The sequence below is a fragment of the Eutrigla gurnardus genome, assembly GCF_963514095.1.
Source record: "Eutrigla gurnardus genome assembly, chromosome: 12".
Lineage (NCBI taxonomy): Eukaryota > Metazoa > Chordata > Actinopteri > Perciformes > Triglidae > Eutrigla > Eutrigla gurnardus.
Window position 1 is genome coordinate 12,693,675 of NC_139926.1, and position 22,490 is coordinate 12,716,164.

The window sequence follows — 22,490 nt, forward strand, 5'->3', positions numbered from 1 at the left end:
TACATTAGATCACTTTGGCTCGACACAACAACCTCTTCAGGTGTTTCGAGATTTCTTTCATTTTTAATCCGTATATAATTGGATTCAAGAGAGGGTAATACAAAAATGCTTGTAAAGTCATTATTAAATGAAACTCAGAATCGAGTTGAACTATTATGGTATCATATGCACACAAACAGGAAAAAATTATTAAAACCATCAGGTGTGGTAAGCAGGTCTGTGAAGCTTTGTTTCTGACTTGTTTACAACTTCTATAGGATATTAGAAGTATTCTGGTATATGTAAAACATATGAAGAGCAGAGGGCACAGTGCCATGCTTACTAGAGCAAATATATTAAATATAGGCCGTGCTCTTGAAGTCACACACTGGAGACTGTAAACAGCGTTGTTACAAAACATTGCATTCAAAGATTAAATGACAGAGTTTCACATCAGCACTCAGTAATACTGGGACTGCTATCTCACAAGCAGGAACAAACCAAGCTAAAACCAGCATAATACTCACTGTGGTTTTTCTCATGATAGTTGGATATTGCGGTAACACTTTACTTGAAGGTACCGTCATAAGAGTGACATGACACAGTCATAAGAGTGACATGACACAGTCATAAACATGTCATAAACATTATGACAATGTCATTAAACGTTTATGACTGTTGTCATTAAGTGTCATTCGATTTGGTAATGACAAGTTGACATTATTTTGGTTGTCTTCATTATGACAACTTGACATTAATCAAGGTGACATAACCAGAATTTGTCTTTGTCATGACAACTTGACATTAAATTTGTTTGCGATGTCCTTATTATGACAACGTGACATTATTCAAAGTGACATTATTAGAAAATGTCTTTGTCATGACAACTTGACATTAAATTTGTTGGAGATGTCCTTATTATGACAACGTGACATTATTCAAAGTGACATTACTAGAAAATGTCTCTGTCACGACAACCTGACATTAACGAAATATGCATCTGTTTTTGTGTTTATGGCAAGTTGACAATGATTATTATAATTAGCTGTGCAAGGTTAAAGACCAATTCTAGCACTTGGTTATTGATGTTTGACAGAATACCAAAAACTGACTGTCATGACATTATTATGACAATGTAATGAAGAAATTCTTTGACCTAAAGTAAAGTGGTAGCATTTTGATCTGTCATTAACATATCATGAAGGATAAACTGACTGTCATGACATCATTATGACAATGTAATGAAGAAATTCTTTGACCTAAAGTAAAGTGGTAGCATTTTGATCTGTCATTAACATATCATGAAGGATAAACTGACTGTTATGACATCATTATGACAATGTAATGAAGAAATTCTTTGACCTAAAGTAAAGTGGTAGCATTTTGATCTGTCATTAACATATCATGAAGGATAAACTGACTGTCATGACATCATTATGACAATGTAATGAAGAAATTCTTTGACCTAAAGTAAAGTGGTAGCATTTTGATCTGTCATTATCATAGCATGAAGGATAAACTGACTGTTATGACATCATTATGACAATGTTTTTATTATCATTATCATTGACAATTTTATTTTCTCAAACATATGAACTGGTTGTCACGACATCATACACGTTATAATGTGCTTACAAACAGGACCTCTTCTGCCCAACACCCACCCACTCAGGAACTAAACAATACCATAACATTCATAACATGCATGCTCATGCATACTGACATTCAATAAAGAACAGACAGTAACTATTTATGAAAAATAAAAAATAAAATGGAAGAAACATGTCTGTCATGACTGACTATCTGTCAAAACTGATTACTTTTGTGCCTTCTTTATGTCATGCACCAGTCGACCCCAAATGCCACCGTGATGTCGAATCGCCAGCCAGTAATACCACTCAATCATCTGTAGGTGTATTTTGAGTGATTCTTTTGTTCTATTACCTCTCAGGCGCCATATTTGTTGTTTGTATGACTGCCATGCCCGCTCTATGTGCTGGGTATGGGCTCCAGTTTGTGGGTTCACAAAATTCTGCTTATGGCAAACACTAAATTGTTTGTACCCATACTGGGCAAGGCGGTCCTTGTAAGCGCGCCACTCATCAGAGACAATGTTGGCATTCCTCCTGACATGCCTTCGGATTTGGCGCAAGGGGGGGGTTGTCCCGCGGCGGTTCCTCACTAGTTTCAGGATGGGTGTCCTAGATTCCTCCTCCACTTCCAACATCCCAAAGACCCAGGTGTGAGAACGCCTCCAAGTGTTGCCGCAACGGCCACGATGACACTACAAACAAAAAACAAAACAAATACAATGTGACATAATGTTCTTTGTTGTTTTGACTATGTGGTTATGTAACCCTCATACTCCTTTAAGAAATACTAATGTCGTGCAAAACATTGCAATTTGATCTGACATCAGATGTGACGGGACAATCAATATAGATATAATGTATGTGCTGATTAAGATCATTGCATTGAATAGTGGTTGTTGTGATTATTTATTCCATTAGAACGGGCCTGAACTGAAGCTGTGGAAACCTACTTAATATGTGACACCTCCCCCTCCTACGCTGCCACTCCCATCTCGGCGCGCCTTGGTCTACCAAACTAGGGTCCATTGTATCGAAAGTATCGTCCCATGTAATTTCATTTAGGATGGTAATCATTTTGCACCAAAATGGAAAAGGAAAGTAGGATGGGGTGGGTTGTGAACAAACACACTATCTACTGCACCTTTCGTTTGTGAGCAAATTTGCTTTCATCAATCGCAACAAATCGATGGCGACCTCCAATCCTCATCCCTCTCTTCCTGAGGCGTTTGACGGCAGCCACGCAAACCTGTGAAGACAGAAGTAAAAAATCAATATACTACAACGTAATTGAAAAATCTTTTCCAAGTATGTTAAATTGAAGTACAGTACTTATGAATGGAGTTCTATGTGTATTATACGTAATTCTTTTTTTTTAATGTATCAGCTATCAGCCACTGAATAAGTAAAATATAGTGTTAATTCTGTACTGTAAGTCTTGTGGTCTGTGACTTGTTTGAATCAATATTGCATCATTCACCAACCTCTCTCAGTTTTTGGGTCATTCTGGACAATGTCCTTGAGCTTGCTGCTATACCATCACAGATCATGTCCAGTTGTTTCAACCGCAAACCTTGTGCAAACCTTAAGAAAAGTAAATTATATTGAAGACATACTGTGAACTAATACATAGGTAATTAAGTAATATACACATGGGGCTGAAACAGGGAGCACATCCCAAAATTTTCAATCTTTCTTGACATTCAAATTCAGCATGGTTTGAAATTTCAAAATAAAGTTGGTTTAGTTGGAAATTAAGGTGCACTACGGACTCTTCTGGCCCGCAGCCTAATTGCTAAAGCAGATATTTAAGTTTTTAGTTACAGTATACTACACACTATTCCTCTCAGGAAGAGCAAAGCATTTAGAATATACTTGGTAGTCTGAAAATTCATGACCTGATCCAGCAAAATGAGTCACAGTGACCCAAATTTCAAAATTGAGATTTTGGCATCAATAGAAAGGGGAGAAAATAGGCTTTAAAATGATACCCTAGTCAAAGTCATACATTGGATAGTTTTTAAGATATGACGATTTTAATTATGGTCTTCCACTCACTGCTTTGCGTTCAAACAATTTAGAACGTCTCCTTCCGTGAATCTGGCGTCTGTTCCGTACCATGTGATTACACGTACCTTGTAGAGGCACCATTCAATGACCCTCGGAAGGCAGAACGTAACTATTCAGATGCTGTTTACAGCTCGTCTCTATCATAAACGGTTCAGAAGATATTTCATGTTTTGTAAAACATCTGCAAGCGTTAGCATGCTACTACGTTCGGTTTAGCATCGCTGCTACCGCTCAGCTTAGCATCTGGTCCCGTACTACGTTATTACACGTGGCTACCCTTGTCATAAATGCACCATTCAAAGACCCCCGGAAAGCAGAGAATCTCACGATTCAGATGCAGTTTACAGCTCGTCTCTATCAGATTCAGAAGTTATTTAGCCTAATGTTGTGCTCCTCTCTAGAGGGTTAAAAGTTGTAAGTCAACTTTAATCGTCATTTACGTGCCTTTCCTCAATTATCTGGACTATGAAACTTTGGGAGATTGTTTTTGAATGTCATTTCTTTGAAATTAGCAAAACATGTATTAACAACACAGAACCAGATAACAGAGTCACAGCGCACATGTTAATTTCGTGCCTACCTGTGTATGAATTCGAGCCATTTTGCCAAAGGAATGTGGGATTTCGAGAATATTGTTCCATGTCGTACTGCCAGTGGGTGGTTTTTATGAAGATTGCAGACCCTAAAGAAGGAAAAATTATCACCAATTATAGCCTTGACTAGTCAGTAACGTTACTGATTATGATATTTTAATAGAGCCCATCTTACCTGCGAAATCCATCGCTGCATCTAGATTTCTTCAGATGCATCTTGCCATTGCATCTTGCGCAGGTTATATTGCTTTTCAATAGTCCCCATTTACACATCCATTTCACAGTTTTTCTTTTGTTTTCTGTAGTGTCGGGGCGCCGACTGTTTCTTAAAAGTCCTCGTAATAATCTTGTCATCGTGCTTTACTGCCTCGATGTCTCCTCTCTACCCACAGCAGCACAGAATAGCACTTACAATTGGGCGGCAATCTTGAATTTACCATAATTACACCAATACTGTCGCAATGTCAATTGTTGAAGAAATTTTAGAAAGTGACACGATAACAAGCCATGCATCATTTGAATAATTTCCTCTTTTGCTTCTCTTATCTGGATGCATAGTTTGTTTTAAAGTTGTACATGAATGCGTTAAGTCTTCAGTGCACTGCACTGCAGGTATTGGTCTATTACCTGCTTTACGGTAACAGCAACACTAACGTTACTCAGCAGACGTTCCAGACGGTTCCACAGGACGCTTGTTGAAGACGACAAGAGGGAAAAGAACTACTACGACTAAAGCGAAGTTCGAAAGAGAGGTAATTCAAACGAAGCATATTGTAACTTATTTTTTTGTAAATACACGTATATCTCTGGCAGCTGTCTTCCTTGGTCAGTATTTGTTAGTTCATTGCTCACTATGTTAACGTTAGCTAACATTAGCTAGGTAAGGACAGGGCCTGAATTTCTGCGTGGGGTGTAACTTATTGTGCAGTTGTGAGTAAATGTTGCCGTGCTGCGTTTTATCAACTGATGTTACAAAACGTCTCTCATTCAGCAGTCCTGAAGAGAGAACTTCCAGTTAGCTAGAATGCAAACTTATCCCATTTTATAGCCTATTCTAGATTTTAAGAGAGGTTGCGAGATGTAAATGGCTTGCTTTAAACCGTTTGATTTGGTTTTACATGGAGTGGTGGTGTTTTTTCCCTCTTTTTTATGCTGGTCTAGATGGAAACTCGTGGCAAGAAGAGAGGTGAAGGGAGCAGCAAGACTGAAAGACCATCCAACCCTAACCTGTGTTCCTCTATGACTGGTGAGTTTAAAAACATTAGAAATCATTGAATAAATAAATAGTTTTCCAATAATTTTGAAGCCTTGTACTGTATGAGGCATGTACAGTAGGTACTACTTCGTTGTGGCCGAGTTCACGCGAGAATCACGCACCTTTTTAGTGGAGGATCAATTGTGTTTTCATGAGAAGCGGCAATGTGTCCAAACAACCACCAGGTGGCATCTGTGAGCAGGAGGACGACAACATGCAGCAGCAGGGAGCACCCCTATATATTCAGAATCCTTTTTTCCCCCCCCACAACCACATTTTGCGACTATTTGACGAGGTTCAGTCGAATCAGACTTCTCCGAATCGAATCGTTGAATAGTTGCCTATTTGAATAGTATTCAAATAAATAAATATGATTATACAACAGGTAGTTCCGACCGGTCCCAACCGAGCAATTTGATTGGACAAGAGACGTTCCATGAGTGCTGATATACAGTATAACAGCACTGCGACTTTTTACAGACATAATCACTCCGCTGTACGGGCGTTCTAATAACCGTTATTAGCTAACGTTACATCAGCTGTTAAATAGCCTATCTTAGATTGTGGCAAACTTTGCACGGTAAAGATGGACATATTTCCAAAAATAACATTTGATTTGAACTATGAATGGTCATCATCAGACATCAGACCTGGACAGAGCAGAGCCTATCGCTCTGACACAGAGTAGCGAGCTTGTGTCTAGGAATGTTTATGTACTGTAATATGTGTTGCCTGGCAACAGCCTTGTCTCCCTTCAGTTGCGGAACTATTTGTGTTGGCAGAGCCGAATAAATAATTACTAAACAAACAAATCATAATCTCTTGTTTCTTATTACTGTTAACTAATAAAATGTGCTCGTAGCACTGTTGTATAAAAGCAATATCACACTCGAGGTCGTGCTGTTGTACTGTATATCAGCACGGTGTGATTATCTGCGGCACTCGGCCTGCGGCCTCGTGCCTACGACCGAATCACAGCCGTGCTGATATACAGTACAACAGCACTCCCTCTCCTGTGATATTGCTTAAATAAATAATAGTATTCAAATAAATTTTCTTCTTTTTCCTATGGACCACATGTGATGAGCTTGAACAATGGGGCTTAGGTCTAACACCAAACGTCTCCTTTAAGGAAATCAATCATAACTAATTCAAATTTTGTCATCTTCTCTTCCAAGTGACAACCATTGATGGCGTGGTGCGGCGCTACAAGAGGGCTCTCAAGAGCTTCAAAAAAACTGGATCCATGAAGCGAGCCTTTGAGCATTTGGGGGTGGACCGGAACACTATTGCAAGGACCGCCCCAATCGCTGAGGTCAACATCATTTTCCCAGACATATTTGAGGGTTTGAGTAAAGATAGCCATGACAAAATGTCCATCTTCACAGAGAGGTGCAGGGAAGCCATAACAGCAGAAATGGCGAGCACACTGACGCACAAAAAAAAGGCAGGTGAACTACTGCCGATCACTTACAAAATGACCTAGTCATTAGACAATTAGTCAATAGTTTTTATTGTTGTTCATGTTTTGTTAAGAAACTTTTTCCAGTATTTGTGTTTGCTTGTTTTGTAGCAATGTTGCAGTTATTGCAGGCCCAGAAGTCACAATGTATGCCAGCAAAAGCTGGTTAAGTTTGATTTGAGTCATTAGACCTCTAGATTTTGAGTTAAGTTTGATATTGTTGATAGCTACTGGTCAGGAGCAGCAAAGCATTCTGTAAGGGTGATCAAAAGCAGCTTTTACCCATTAGTTCGAGTAAAAATGGTGAGGGAAATACATGCAACATGTTCATGGTCAGTAATCATGACATGAGTGTTGAGCAGAAGAGGTTTCTAAGCACATTGTAACGTGTATAGTATAATGTTGTGACCTTGTGTCGTGATAATGATGATGTTCATGAGAAAATAAAATTGTCAATGATGTTATAATAAAAACATTGTTATAATGATGTCATGACAGTCAGTTTATCCTTCATGATATGTTAATGACAGATCAAAATGCTACCACTTTACTTTAGGTCAAAGAATTTCTTCATTACATTGTCATAGTGATGTCATAACAGTCAGTTTATCCTTCATGATATGTTAATGACAGATCAAAATGCTACCACTTTACTTTAGGTCAAAGAATTTTGTCATTACATTGTCATAATGATGTCATGACAGTCAGTTTATCCATCATGCTATGATAATGACAGATCACAAAATGCTACCACTTTAATTGAGGTAAAATAATTTCTTCATTACATTGTCATAATGATGTCATAACAGTCAGTTTATCCTTCATGATATGTTAATGACAGATCAAAATGCTACCACTTTACTTTAGGTCAAATAATTTCTTCATTACATTGTCATAATAATGTCATGACAGTCAGTTTTTGGTATTCTGTCAAACATCAATAACCAAGTGCTAGAATTGGTCTTTAACCTTGCACAGCTAATTATAATAATCATTGTCAACTTGCCATAAACACAAAAACAGATGCATATTTCGTTAATGTCAGGTTGTCGTGACAGAGACATTTTCTAATAATGTCACTTTGAATAATGTCACGTTGTCATAATAAGGACATCTCAAACAAATTTAATGTCAAGTTGTCATGACAAAGACATTTTCTAATAATGTCACTTTGAATAATGTCACGTTGTCATAATAAGGACATCTCAAACAAATTTAATGTCAAGTTGTCATGACAAAGACAAATTCTGGTTATGTCACCTTGATTAATGTCAAGTTGTCATAATGAAGACAACCAAAATAATGTCAACTTGTCATTACCAAATCGAATGACACTTAATGACAACAGTCATAAACGTTTAATGACATTGTCATAATGTTTATGACATGTTTATGACTGTGTCATGTCACTCTTATGACAATGTCATGTCACTCTTATGACGGTACCTTCAAGTAAAGTGTTACCGATATTGCAAAGGTTTACATATGGAGACATATCTGTCATAGGCCATGGCTGACAACAGGAAGAAATCTGCAGCACTCAAAGTGTAATATACAAATAACTGAAAGAGACAGGCTGAATATGAAATTATTTGTTTTTCAGATAAAAAGTGAATCATCAAATTCGGGTACATAATAGAATTATAAACAATAGCGTTCATCAGCAATGCTGCAATAAAAATGTACATAGGCTCATGGAGGTTCTTGTGTATGCAAATAAGACATACAATGGTGACATTAAAGCAGATTGCTATAATGTATACTATTAACATAATCAAAAAATAAAAATACCTGTATTTGCCCATTTCCGCATACCCAACCAGAGTTATATATGTTACATTCAGATCAACACCCATGGCCCAAATTAAATCATTAATAAAAACAGATAAGCAGATCAGAAACATAGAGTATCGTCTCATTCATTTACAGATACCTGACCTTAAATTGCACTTGATGTAGGTGTTCGTCTTCTGTTTGACTCAGTCTAAATGTTTTATGACATTTCTTTAACCTCCATGGATCTCATTAACTTTTCCAAGAGTTGTTATCATGTGAACAACTTCTAGGAACTCTGGAGGACTGAGCCCATAGGTGTTAAACTTTGGTTGCATGGGTGCAGCAATCATTGACCTGCAGCACACTAGCTGCTACTAACACACACTCAAAGAGCTAGCACAAAGCAGGTATTATGTACGTTGCCGTGAATCTGTGAAATGTATGTAAAAAAAAAATATATTTTTAAAAAATTAAAATTTTGAAATAATTTTTTTTTTTTAATGACAATGCACCATATGCAGTATCAAATTTGATAAAAACATTTTAACACGATTTCCTGTAATATGAAGAATAAACTGTTGAGAAATGATGCATTGTTTTAATACACAACATATTTATTTAGACAAATGAGTTACAATTTCTTGAAAATTAGCAATGATGTTCCTGCCAAAAGTGTGTGGATGATTTAATGACAGCGGCCATTTTGAAGAGGTAAAGAAAATTACACTGCCTGTAGTGGAATTATAATCCACTATAGGGCAGAATACATGTATCAGGTCATATACAACAGGTTTTTAAGTAAAGTATTTATCATGTTGATAAGATAGAGGTCTCAGAAACTCAGGTAGCAAATATGAAACAATGGTGACAAGGCATAGCCTAGCCCTATGCTAGACACTGGCAATACGCAAAAGAGTGCCTGCAATCTTACAGGATGGACACAAACAAGCCGATGTTGCTGATTTCCTTGGAATATCCCAGGGTGCGCACTGTAAATTCCTCAAAGTTAATCGAGGAGAAGAGTGGGACGCCCTGCCCACTGACAACATCAACAAACTTGTAGACAGTATGCCACAACGTCTCAATGCACTGATCCGTGTCGAGGGAGGCCATACTTGATATTTGTGAGTGTGTGACATTTGAAAGAGCAATATTGGACTTTCATATGCATGAAATCTTCTCAAATGTTTGTTTCCAGTTCAACTGATCAAGGCTGAATAATTTCAACAAAGCCTTAATCATTTCAAGTTTGTTTAAGCCTGACTACAGTTAGCAAAGGTTGGTTGTGGTTTCATTTTCATTGTGATATGTCTGAAGAGATTGATTAATAAAGAGAAGATATACACTTTATCTGCCAAGAATAAATCACATTGTCATATTCATTTCATGGAAAGATCCCTTAAATTTGCGATTTTTTTTTATACCTACAATGGCCTTAATACACCATTGCACATCCCCTCCATAAATTAATGCAGAAAACAATCACCAGAAGGTAGGAAAGGAAGTATTTTATTTTACTTTGTTTTATTTTTATGCTCTAAACCTTCTGAGGGAGGACCCCACGAATGTTGAAACAAAACCTACGCATTTGAAAGTGAAGATCTTTAGAACATGGAAACTTACAATTCTTCTGAATATCCTATTCACATCTCTACATTAAGAAACAACTGCACATTAACATCACTAATGTCACAATTACTGTAACATCAATTTTAATATAGGTGGACTTGACAGAACAACCCCTTCAGGTGTTTAGAGATTTATTTCATTTTGAATCCATATATAACTGGATTAAAGAGAAGATGATAGAAAAGTCTTTGTAAAGTCATTAAGAAATTTTACCTTTTTAAAAGTCAGATCCCAGTCAAACTATAATGACATCATATGCACACAAACAGGAAAAGCTTATTAAAACTATAAGGTGGGGTAAACAGGTGTGTGCAGATCTTGTCCGGACAGTATGAAGAGCAAAGGGAAAAGCACAACATTTAGCAAGGCAATCAAACCATAGCCCAAGCTTTTGAACTCACACATTGGAGACTGTAAATTGAATTGTCGCAAAAAAAAAGAGAAAAAGTTCGGTTTTCATATCAGCGCTCAGTATTACAGGGACTGCAATCTGACAAGCAGGTACAAGCCAATCTAAAACCAGGAAAATGCTTAGTGTTTTTTGTCGTAATAGTTGTATAATGCAGAGGTTTGCATATAGAAACATATCTGTCATAAGACATTTGAGAACAGTAAGAATTCTGAACCATATGAGGTGTAGCATTAAAAAATCTGAAAAAGACAGGCCAAATATGTTACTGTTTTTCAGATAAATAGTTGATCAACAACTTTGGGTAAATGTGAGAGTTCAGTAGAAAAGCTGCAAATAAATATGTACATAGGCTCATGGAGGTTTTTGTGTATCGAGATAAGGTACACAATGGTGAAATTAAAGAAGAATATATGCTGTAAACATAAAAAAATATATACATATCTGTATTTGTGCACTTCCACATGCCCACTAAGACTTATATACATTGCATTCAGCTCATCATCCATTAATATTGTCTAAATTCAAATGTAAAATAGGCTGATTAGATAACCAGAATGCATCAATAGCACTTACTTTCAAGATTATACTGCTCTCCGACCTTGGTTTTGGAGTGTCTTATTTATTCACAGATACCTCACCTTGAATTGCACATCTCCAAAATCCTAGATTTATACCCATAAGCGTACAATAGAAAGAAAAGACAGGCTGAAAAAGATACCATCTGTTTTTCTGCTCAAAATAAAAGTCTATCAGAAGCTTTGGTGTAGTGCTGAAAAGAATACAGCTCAGTAGCAAATTGAAAATGTGCATAGGCTTATGGAGGATTTAATGGCACATTTGAAAAATCATATCTTTATTCGTTCATTTCCTCAGTAAGCCTTATATATGTAACATTTATTGAAGCCTAATTGGCGGAGTTTCAGGAGCAGGTCCACACCTCAACAGCGCCAACTTCCGCATCTCTATAAATAGCCACCTGACCCTCTCCTCCGCTTCGCTCTCGTATTCTGCGCTCGCTCTCGTATCCTGCGCTCGCTCTCGTGTTCGTTCACTCTCGTGTTTGGCCAGAGACGAGAGCACGCGACTTCGCCTCGAGCACAACCAAAGTTTCGCATGAGCAAACACCAGCTTTGGCTCACCTCGCAGCTTAACTCACCTCACCACGGATTTCGTCTCTCCATCCCCGTCCGCCGACGATCCTTTCCATCGAGATCAGGACCATAATCCACCAGAAGCCGACGCCACCTCCGTTCCCGAGACCCCGACTTCAGTGCACAAACGACGTCCAGGACACAAGCGACTTTGAAGAAAACCAACTCCGTCTCATCCGTCAGTGTTCCGCCTAGTTCATCCCTTCTCAACAGTCAAGACTACCATAGCTTTTCCAACAACCACAGCAGCCCGTTTTAGCCGGAGCTCCTGGCTCCGGGATGCCAGCGTCCCCCCCGCCGTTTTTCCAAGAACCACAGCAACTCGTTTCAGCCGGGGCTCCTGGCACCGGGATGCCAGCGCCCCCCGCCGTTTTTTCCAACAGCCACAGCAACTCGTTTCAGCCGGGGCTCCTGGCACCAGGATGCCAGCGCCCCCCCCGCCGTTTTTCCAACAACCATAGCAACTCGTTTCAGCCGGGGCTCCTGGCACTGAGACGCCAGCGCCCCCCCACCCCCACCCCGCCGCCTTCCAACAACCACAGCAACTCGTTTCAGCCGGGGCTCCTGGCACCAGGATGCCAGCGCCCCCCGCCCCCCGCCGTCCATCCACATATACTCAGATAACCTTGCAGTCGTAGACATAATTAACAAGGACGCTCCAACTCCCCATTCATCATGCAATTCACACAGAGCCAGTGTCCCCTTCGCCAGGATGTCTCGATGCCCTCGGCTTCCTCCGATCCGAACCCCCAGAAAACCTGTGGACTCCTCTCCGCCTGCTGGGGCCAAGCAGACGGACCCAACCCCGTGAACCCCATCCGCGTCAACGGACGCGACGCCTCGGCCCTCCTAGACTCCGGGAGCGCAGTGACGCTAGTCCGCCCCGAATTCGCCCCTGGCCCGCCGCTTCCAGACACGGTGGCTGTGACCTGCATTCACGGCGAGACCCGCCGCTACCCCACCGCCCACGTCGAGGTGCAGACGACGCAGGGCACATTCCAGGGCGCAGTGGGCCTCGTCCCGGACCTGCCAGTAGAGGTACTCATTGGCTTCGTCCCTCACTTCTCCTCTCTCGCAGGACCCCTCACGGAGTATACAAAAAAACAACAGCCAGACCGGATACGGTGAACCCCGGAGGCAGAGAAAGCGTTTCAGGGACTGAAGGACGCCCTCTGCTCCGATCCCGTGCTGGTGACCCCTGACTTCTCCCTACCCCTACTGGTCCAAACCGACGCGTCAGAAACCGGGGTGGGTGCCGTCCTGGCCCAAGTACAAGAAGGTGAGGAACATCCCGTCACATACATCAGCCGTAAGCTGACGCCCAGCGAGAAGAATTATTCAACCGTGGAGCGGGAATGTCTGGCGATCAAGTGGGCCGTGGAGAAGTTGAGGTATTATCTCCTGGGAAGACAGTTCACCCTGGTGACGGATCATGCTCCGTTGGTGTGGATGGCCCGACACAAGGACACCAATGCCCGGGTAACCCGATGGTTCCTGGCTCTCCAGCCGTACTCGTTCAAGGTCACCCACAGGTCCGGCTCAGCCCATGGAAACGCGGATGCCCTGTCCCGGTGGGACGACCTGAGCGGCTGGATCGCCCCTCCCACATGGTCGGAGCTGAGGGGGGGGGGGTATGTGGTGCCCGCGGGACAGAGGTAAGGAGGAGGGAACCGGGGAGCGTAATAAATAACGTGTATGTACCGCCGTGGCATGTGACAGCCACGGCGCTGTTGCCACGGCACTCTATCCCTCCAGGGCGCCGCGCAGGGAACGGACGGCGGGCCATATATGGAGTTCATTCAATACATTAATGTCAAAAGTTTAGAACAGGCAGATGGCATAACTAGCATACATGAATAAACATGGAAAAAAAAGAAGTCTCGCTACAGCAACAACATTCAACGTTTATAGAAAGATCTTTCTCATTCACCTGACTACACTTGACCTTGAAATACACTTTGGTCTATGTTCACCTCCAAAATTCATGAACAATGAATAGAAATTACCCAAGGGGAAACTGAACTCAAGTTGCATTTTTTATTCACAAATGAGCCAAAAAAAAACATAAGCACCAAGCATGATAACTAAAATGATCAGCATAAAAATAAGCTCTTGCGTGAACATTAAAAGTAAGTCCCTTGCAAGTCCCTCGCCATGTTCCCTTGTCCCATTTCATTTCAAATTTTGTAAGTGAGCTACTGGCATTGTCCTTTCGGTTGCTGCTCCACACCCTGTTGCCATCACCTGGAAAAAATAGAACAACCGCCAGTGGAGAGCCAACTGAGCCTCAACTTTTTTGCTTCCGGCTTTCTTACAGTGCAGACCCTTTTCCTCTTTGCTCTCACCTCTGCCTGTGATTTTCTGCTATTTTTTGCTACTATCTGCTTCTCAATAAGAAACAAAGAGCAGCAGCTCCTAGATACTTACAAAACCAGTGGAAATATATTTTCTGTTAGCTAAAACAGGCATTTTTCAATATTTTTACGACTTCCTCAATGCTACGCGAGGAGGCCTAACAAACAAGATAAGCCTGAGCCTGTGCTATAATCCTAAAGGTAATTAACAGAAGATGCCTCCCTTCTCTACGGAAGATTACCACAAACTCCTACAGAAGATTTTACTGTTAGAAACAAAAATGAATCGGTTAGAATGTAGAAGTGAATGGACTATTTGGGAACAACACCACTCCAGCACTGACTCAAAACAGTGGACAGGAGCATGCTAGAACCCAGCTAACTACTATAATGAAGCTATGAAGAAACGGGAGGACCCTCACGGTAATAAATCTACCAGCAATAATCCTCCCTGGAGCACACTTGGCGCGAAGCCAAAGAGTAGACCATCTCCCTGCGACAAGGGAGAACGGATAACTGGCAGGACCCAGCGCCCCGATATCTGTGATCTGACCGGCTGGCCTGCGTTACCATCTCCATCCAGAAACAGTGCCTCCTCAACCCCACTGCCTCGTAGGCAGTGTTGCCACAGTTAGTTTGAAAAAGTAATCTGACTACTGACTACTGACTACTCCTTTAAAAAGTAACTTCGTCAAGTTACTGACTACTTGATTTTAAAAGTAACTAAGTTAGATTACAAGTTACTTTATTAGTTACATTCAACAGCTGCCGACTACCGATTTTGCCAATACTCACTTTATTGATGTACTTTTTAACAGTAACATCAACAATGTATCCACTGACATTTTAAGTTGCACTTGAAAACTATGTTTTACATAAAAAATACATGTTTTTCTTGACTTCACTTAACTTCAATAATTCTTTTGCATATTGTAATGGCAGTAACATCATGTATGAACATTTTATGAATATTGAACCAGCATTAGAGCAGCAACGATTGGTTTTATGAAACAAATGAGCACAGTCCTCAAGTATGAGCGGCGTGATGATGAAGGGAGGGGCGGGGCCAGCAAGCAGCGAGACATTTCTCCACTACACTCTCAAGAGAGACTCCGCTCGCATTTCAGCACAGACTGAGTTGGCAGGAGCTCCGGGAAATCGAGAACTCGTCTTGTTTATTCACACGCTGCACCTTTTCACTGTCACCGGGCGGGACCTGCTCTTTTAATGTGGTTGTGCCATGCTGTGACTCTAAATGTTTTTATAAGTTTGACTTTGTATTCTTGAAAGTAGACAACACTTTGTTGTTAACACAGTGTACAACGAACCTTTATGTTGCCATCTTTTGCTGAGATGAAGTCGAAATAATGCTTGTATTTCCAGCTGGAAAATGCGTATCTTTCCCCCTTCATTGTTTACGTTTCTGCCGGTATAGCCGATTACACGTGACTGTCCGTGAAGGTGTTGGCTAACATACGTCACCCCCCTGAGACGCAAGAAGAAAGCAAATCTTTTTTTTTTTTTACTGACAAAAATAGTAACGCGCCGTGTATTTGGATAAGTAACTTTAATCTGACTACTGGTTTGGCAATAGTAGCGCGTTAGACTACTCGTTACTGAAAAAAGTAGTCCGACTACAGTAACGCGTTACTAAGTAGCGCATTAGTGGCATCACTGCTCATAGGACACAGAAGCGGGCAGCTGGGAAGAGGAGAGCTACCAAGAAACCTCCCCAGCAAAAAACTGTTCAACTAAAGAACAGGTTTCCTCCACTGTTGCAGGACCTTGGATCCCCCTCTGATTGCCTGGATAACCCCCACCACCACGCAGCAGGTGACTTTTCTGTAAAAGATATGAAAAGCAGTAATAACACCAAAGTACTCTGCTTTCTGAAGGATACGGTGTCTGACTTGGAAAAAGAAATCCTGGTAATTGTGGCTGCACACCCAACTGTGAAAAATATCATTCTGCACATTGGTTTGAATGACATTGAAAAAACAACAACCAAGAGAGTTGAGAGAGCACTTCAATAAACTCTTTGAAACAGTCAGCTCTGTGAATGGTGAGGTTTTTATCAGTGGTCCTCTGCCCCCGAGGAGAGGAGCTGAGACATTCAGGAGACTGTTTTGGCTCAACAAATGGCTCTCAACTGCATCTCTTGCTAGCTCAATGCATTTTATTGACAACTTTTTAAGACAAACTGACTTTGCCTAAATAAGCTGGGAGCAAAGCTATTCATTGCCAACATGTCTTACTACCTGCGTCATCCACCTGTCAACACTGCCAAGGACAAGAGACAAGAGTAACCAACAAAGAAGGAAGACAAAACATAGATTATCAGAAATGTCGAAGGAGGACTGTATGTGGATACCTCCCCCACCCCTCCCAAGCCCTCATCCAGGTCTGCGTCATTCTCCCTCCCTCCAACAAACCTTTCTCCCCCCTCCTCCCCCTTGGAGTTCCGGGAGCGACTCCCGCCCTACTCAGCGATCACCCCCTCAGCGTCACTTCCCCCTCTTACCTCCTCCCCCCCTCCATGCCCTCAGCAGTCCAGCTGTGTCGCTGCTCACTGAAAACGAAAACCCTATTTGCAACTGTTGATAGAAAAACCCCCCAACACAAATACCAGCTAAACTCCACGCAGAAATGCAATGAGTTTGCATTCTTTTATACTGATAAAATTGAAGGCATCAGACGCGCCATCAATATCTCAAACAAAAGAAGTTGGATCACCACCCTGTTAAGGCAAAAGTAACACAGCAATGATGGCAAGCTTCAAAGGGATAGTTCAGAATTTTGGACATGAGACCTATTTTCCAAGTGAGCCGGTGTATTCGAGACGTCTGGAGACGTTTTCAAGAAATTTCATTCAGTTCTTCTAGTTGCCGAGTTCGCTTATGCTATGGCTAGCGCAAGTCAATGGTTCTTAGCTAGACAGGCATTAAAAACAGTCTTGCCCACTCCACAGTGCACCCGAGGCAAATCCATTAAAACACTAGACTGTCGATGTACATATGTGTGTTGATAGAATAATAATGAAACAAAACTAACCTTGCATCGCATGAATCATCCATTTTTTTGAGGAACTAGTTTCTCAGCAGCAGTGGAACTTTACTTTGCTCCGTCGGACTCAAAACTCTAAGACGCGCAGCCCGAAATACTGCCCATAAATAGGCAATTGAACCGGGCCAAACTGTCGGCACTTATACCCCCAAGGCTCTCTGAAAAGCCCTCAGAGCTCACTCAAACACCGGGCAGCCCACAGCCACAAGAAGCCACAATTATGCAAAGCCGGACCTCTGCTCCGTCCATAGACCTGTAAACCCTCGGACGCGTTGCGGGGAATCCCTCCGGTAAATAGACACAAAAACACCGCTGAACTCTCGGCCCTTATGCCCTCAGACCTGGGTGAAAAGCCCTTGGACCGCAGACCAACACCGGGCAGCGGGCGGCTCGCGAATCTACACATGCAGACTCTGTCGGACTCAAAACTCTAAGACGCGCCGCCCGAAATACTTTCCGTAAATAGGAAATCGAACCGGGACGAATTGTCGGGACTCATGCCCTCAGACCTGGGTGAAAAGCGCTTGGACCTCACGCAAACACCGGGCAGCCCACGGCCACGCGAACCCATTACGCACCGTGAACCCGAACCTCTGCTCCGTCCGTAGACCCGTAAACCCTCGGACGCGTTGCGGGGGATTCCTTCCTGGCACCTCAGTCTCCGTTTGTTCGGCCCCGGTTCTCAGCTCCAGCGGGGGCTATCTCGGTCTCCACAGATGCTCGTTCACGTTCTGCCCTTTGAGCATCCCTCTCGCGCAATTCTTCCTCTGTATATTCAGGCTTGTACAGGTACGGTTGGGTTTGGGTGGAAAAAAACTCCTCATCAGAGTCTTCAAAAGTTTCACTTTATTCTCCAAAAGTGTCCATTTCTGTGAGATTGAAGAAACTAGCACTGCAGGCTACTCTGCGTCTGTAGCAATGACAGCAGGTAAACAAACTATTATAGAACCGGTAACTTATAAGTGCTAGGTGATATCACTCCACCGCGGCCATAGCCTACTAGGAAGTATGACACGCTGCTGCTGCTGAGACATAAATCCTTAAAAATGCAAGGTTGGTTTTATTTCAAACATTCTATCAACACATATGTACATCGATAGTCTGCCGTTACAATGGATTTGCCTCGGGTGCACTGTGGAGTGGTTTTTAATGCCAAGACTGTTTTTAATGCCTGTCTAGCTAAGAACGGTTGACTTGCACTAGCCAAAGCATAAGCGAACTCGGCAACTAGAAGAACTGAATGAAATTTCTTGAAAACGTCTCCAGACGTCTCAAACACACCGGCTCACTTGGAAAATTGGTCTTATGTCCAAAATTCTGAACTATCCCTTTAATGCCATAGACTCTAAAACTCTAGTGGAAACGATGACAAATCTAAAATCATCTACCTCCTGCCTTGATGCTTTACCTACCAACTTTTTTAAGAATGTTTTTGACTGCCTATCAATAGACGTATTGCAAAATGTTAATAACTCTATTCAATCAGGCAATTTCCCAAAGGCCTTCAAAACTGCAGTCATTAAACCTCTTCTAAAAAACAAAGCCTAGATGCCTCTTTTATCAACAACTACAGACCAATTTCAATATCTACCATTCATAAGTAAAATAATTGAGAAAGTTGTCCTCCAACAACTAAATCACTTCCTGGCTTCAACTGGCTGCCACAATAACTTCCAGTCAGGATTTCAACCTTTTCATAGCACCGAGACGGCCCTTATTAAAGTTGTAAATGACATCCGTCTTAACACAGACTCTGGCAAAACTTTAATATTAATGCTATTAGACCTCAGTGCTGCATTTGACACTGTCGACCACTCAATACTTTTGGACAGGTTGGAAAACTGGGTGGGGCTCTCAGGCACAGTCTTAAGCTGGTTCAAGTCATTTCTACAAGATGGGAACTATTTTGTTTCCATTGGCGACTTTGTATCAGAACCAACCAATGTAACGTGTGGAGTCCCCCAAAGTTCAATCTTGGGGCCGACTTTATTCAACATCTACATGCTCCCACTAGGAAAAATCATGCAAAATAATAACATTGACCACCATTGCTATGCCGATGACACCCAAATCTATGTAGCGCTATCACCAAACGACTATCGCCCCATAGATCTTCTGTGCCAGTGCATTGAGCAAGTCAAAGACTGGAAATGCCAAAACTTCCTACCACCAAATGAGGACAAAACTGAGATAATTGTTTTTGGTGCTAAAAAAGATAGGTTTAAAGTAATTCAACACCTTCACTCTCTGTCCCTGAAAACCAGAAATATTGGGGTTATTATGGATTCTGATTTGCATTTCGAAAGTCACCTCAAATCAGTAACAAAATCGGGCTACTATCACCTCAAAAATGTAACAAGACTTATTATTGCAAATCTCCTTGTCTTTCTGTAATGCATTTTAATTTTGCCTTTATTTTCTTTTAATTCTTCTATATATATTTTTTTCACTTTATTGTATGACATGTTACGATGTGAAGCACTTTGAGTCTGCCTTGTGTATGAAATGTGCTATGCAAATAAAGTTGCCTTGCCTTGCCTTACTCCTCAGCCACCTTTACTTAGCTGTGCTTACACTTTGTGTGGAGAGCTTTCCCCTCCGAAGAAGATAGAAAGCTGTGAGTTGCTTGCCCGAGGCCACCATTGTATGCAGCAACATGTATATGATGCACAGCAACTTCGTTTGCGGTTGAATAGTCGTGTAAATATGCAAGACGAGCAAAAGTTAAACTTTCATCGTTGTTTTGGTGCGCTATAGCTAATCGACCAGTTGTTGATGTCATAGTTTAGGACTGTGATGTCTAAGGTATTGTTAGAATTGGCTTTTACTTGGTTCACTTTCACTTTGTACTTTTTCACTGAACTCCTATAAATCACTGGTTGTGCTCATTAGAACAGTGTGACATTTAAAGTGTAAGTTTGGCGGAAATTGAAAATAAAGCTATTTTCTGAATGAAAATACATCAACTAAGCCGTGGAGGAAGTAATTTTCGCTCATCACGCAGTTCAGAGCTTGCACGGGCGGGAGCTAGAGTCCAAAATCGCAAACAGTGGGTTAGCATGGGGCCTACAGCCACACGCTTTCAAAATCGCATTTTTAAACCACTAACATTGCTCAAAACAGCGCCAAACCTCGTCAGCAGCTTGCTCTGGGTGTCTACACATAAAACGAAGCACCAACAACTCAGTTCATGAACCCGAAGTTTATAACAGAAGACAGTTAAGAACACTCACCAATTCTACCCCTGCCAGCTCCTCGCGAAGGATAGTCCGTAAGTGTCGATTACCGAACGCAATGCAAAACGAGGGAGACCACTGAAGATTTCGCCCAGAATAAAACGAGTATACTGGCGAGAGGAGGCTCACGGACTCTGGCATCGGGTACCCCGAGGCGGAGGAGGAGGGGCCGCAACGAAACCCGCCGCCACCCTGCCGACGCTGCCCTCGTTTCCCCCGCGAGAGCGGTCCCGTCGGGGTTGCGCACGCATAACGCGGTCAGCACGGAGACTGGAAGTCCACCGGCAGCCGCGCCCGCACATGCGGGCCCGACGGGGGGCCCATCCCCGGCCCGGAGGTCGGGGAAGGAGGGAAGGAGGGGGGAGCGCGCCGAACGGAGTGGCAGATGAGCCCGAGACGGGCCCACGCACCGCACCGGGCATCCCGAAGTCTGAACTTAGGGGGACGAAGGCGGCGCCGGAGCGCGCCTGCGACAGCCCCAGCCGCGGAGAACGCGAGCGTCCCCGATTGATGGCAAAGCGACCCTCAGACAGGCGTAGCCCCGTGAGGAACCCGGGGCCGCAAGGTGCGTTCGAAGTGTCGATGATCAATGTGTCCTGCAATTCACATTAGTTCTCGCAGCTAGCTGCGTTCTTCATCGACGCACGAGCCGAGTGATCCACCGCTAAGAGTTGTCACAGTTTTGTGTTTTGTTTGTCGTGGCCAGGCTTTCTCAGACAGGTTTTATGGTTAGACGAGGAGGATGACAGAACCCCCGGGCGCTCCATCCCGTCGGCAGACCGGCGGGGGAGGAGACATTGAACCCCCCTGGAACCCTCCTGGAGGAGGGAGGCGAGTTGGGTACCCGGAGGCGCCCGGCGGACTTTGGTTTTGGGCTCCGACTGGTTTTGGGCCTGGGACCTGTTGGCACCGGACGGCGCCCCTCGTTGGACCCGTTAACCCGCCACGCGCGCAGACCCGCGTCTGTCCGCACATCCCTCGGAGCAGGGTGGCGGGATGCGCGCGCTTGGTACGGCGGGGTACTATGGACCGACGCGAGGACCGATGCGTCCGATCGGGAGGCCCGGACTAGGAGGTGAGAAACGCAGGGAACCGCCGGCGGCGCGCGCGCGCGCCTGGGGGATTTGGAGAAACCACGCCCCCTCGCCATCCGGAGACAGCTGGAGGCCGCACGGCGCGCACCCCGGGCGGGGAGGCGTCGGCGAACCGGTAATGATCCTTCCGCAGGTTCACCTACGGAAACCTTGTTACGACTTTTACTTCCTCTAGATAGTCATAGTGCATACAAACTATCCCAACGTTTTTACCCACCGTTATTAACTTATATTTGGCCAAACTGCCACTAATGTAAAGGATACTCGATTTATTCTGGGCGAAATCTTCAGTGGTCTCCCTCGTTTTGCATTGCGTTCGGTAATCGACACTTACGGACTATCCTTCGCGAGGAGCTGGCAGGGGTAGAATTGGTGAGTGTTCTTAACTGTCTTCTGTTATAAACTTCGGGTTCATGAACTGAGTTGTTGGTGCTTCGTTTTATGTGTAAACACCCAGAGCAAGCTGCTGACGAGGTTTGGCGCTGTTTTGAGCAATGTTAGTGGTTTAAAAATGCGATTTTGAAAGCGTGTGGCTGTAGGCCCCATGCTAACCCACTGTTTGCGATTTTGGACTCTAGCTCCCGCCCGTGCTAGCTCTGAACTGCGTGATGAGCGAAAATTACTTCCTCCACGGCTTAGTTGATGTATTTTCATTCAGAAAATAGCTTTATTTTCAATTTCCGCCAAACTTACACTTTAAGTTGATAAGCAGGAACCTGTTGAATCTTCAAGGCCCTCTTTGATCTGACAGTTAGGTTTGCTAAAATAGATACACGCCTCAAGGACAACACTCATACATGATTCATATTACATTTCTTTAAGTTCCT

The 22,490-nt window shown here is 42.8% G+C and overlaps 1 protein-coding gene and 1 pseudogene across 2 annotated transcripts in view; both read right to left on the reverse strand.

Moving 5' to 3' along the window:
- On the reverse strand, positions 1 to 9,837 carry LOC311022090 (olfactory receptor 13F1-like; annotated as a pseudogene). Its single transcript has 2 exons — positions 9,656 to 9,837; positions 1 to 549 (listed from the first exon to the last, which is right to left on the reverse strand). The product of its transcript is annotated as an olfactory receptor 13F1-like (transcript).
- The window catches only part of LOC311021729 (olfactory receptor 6N2-like), a gene marked incomplete at its 5' end in the record, with an annotated part of 23,480 nt that continues 7,305 nt past the window's right edge, over positions 6,316 to 22,490 (reverse strand). Inside the window, one exon of the mRNA XM_084022489.1 lies at positions 6,316 to 6,328. The remainder of the gene's footprint in view (positions 6,329 to 22,490) is intronic.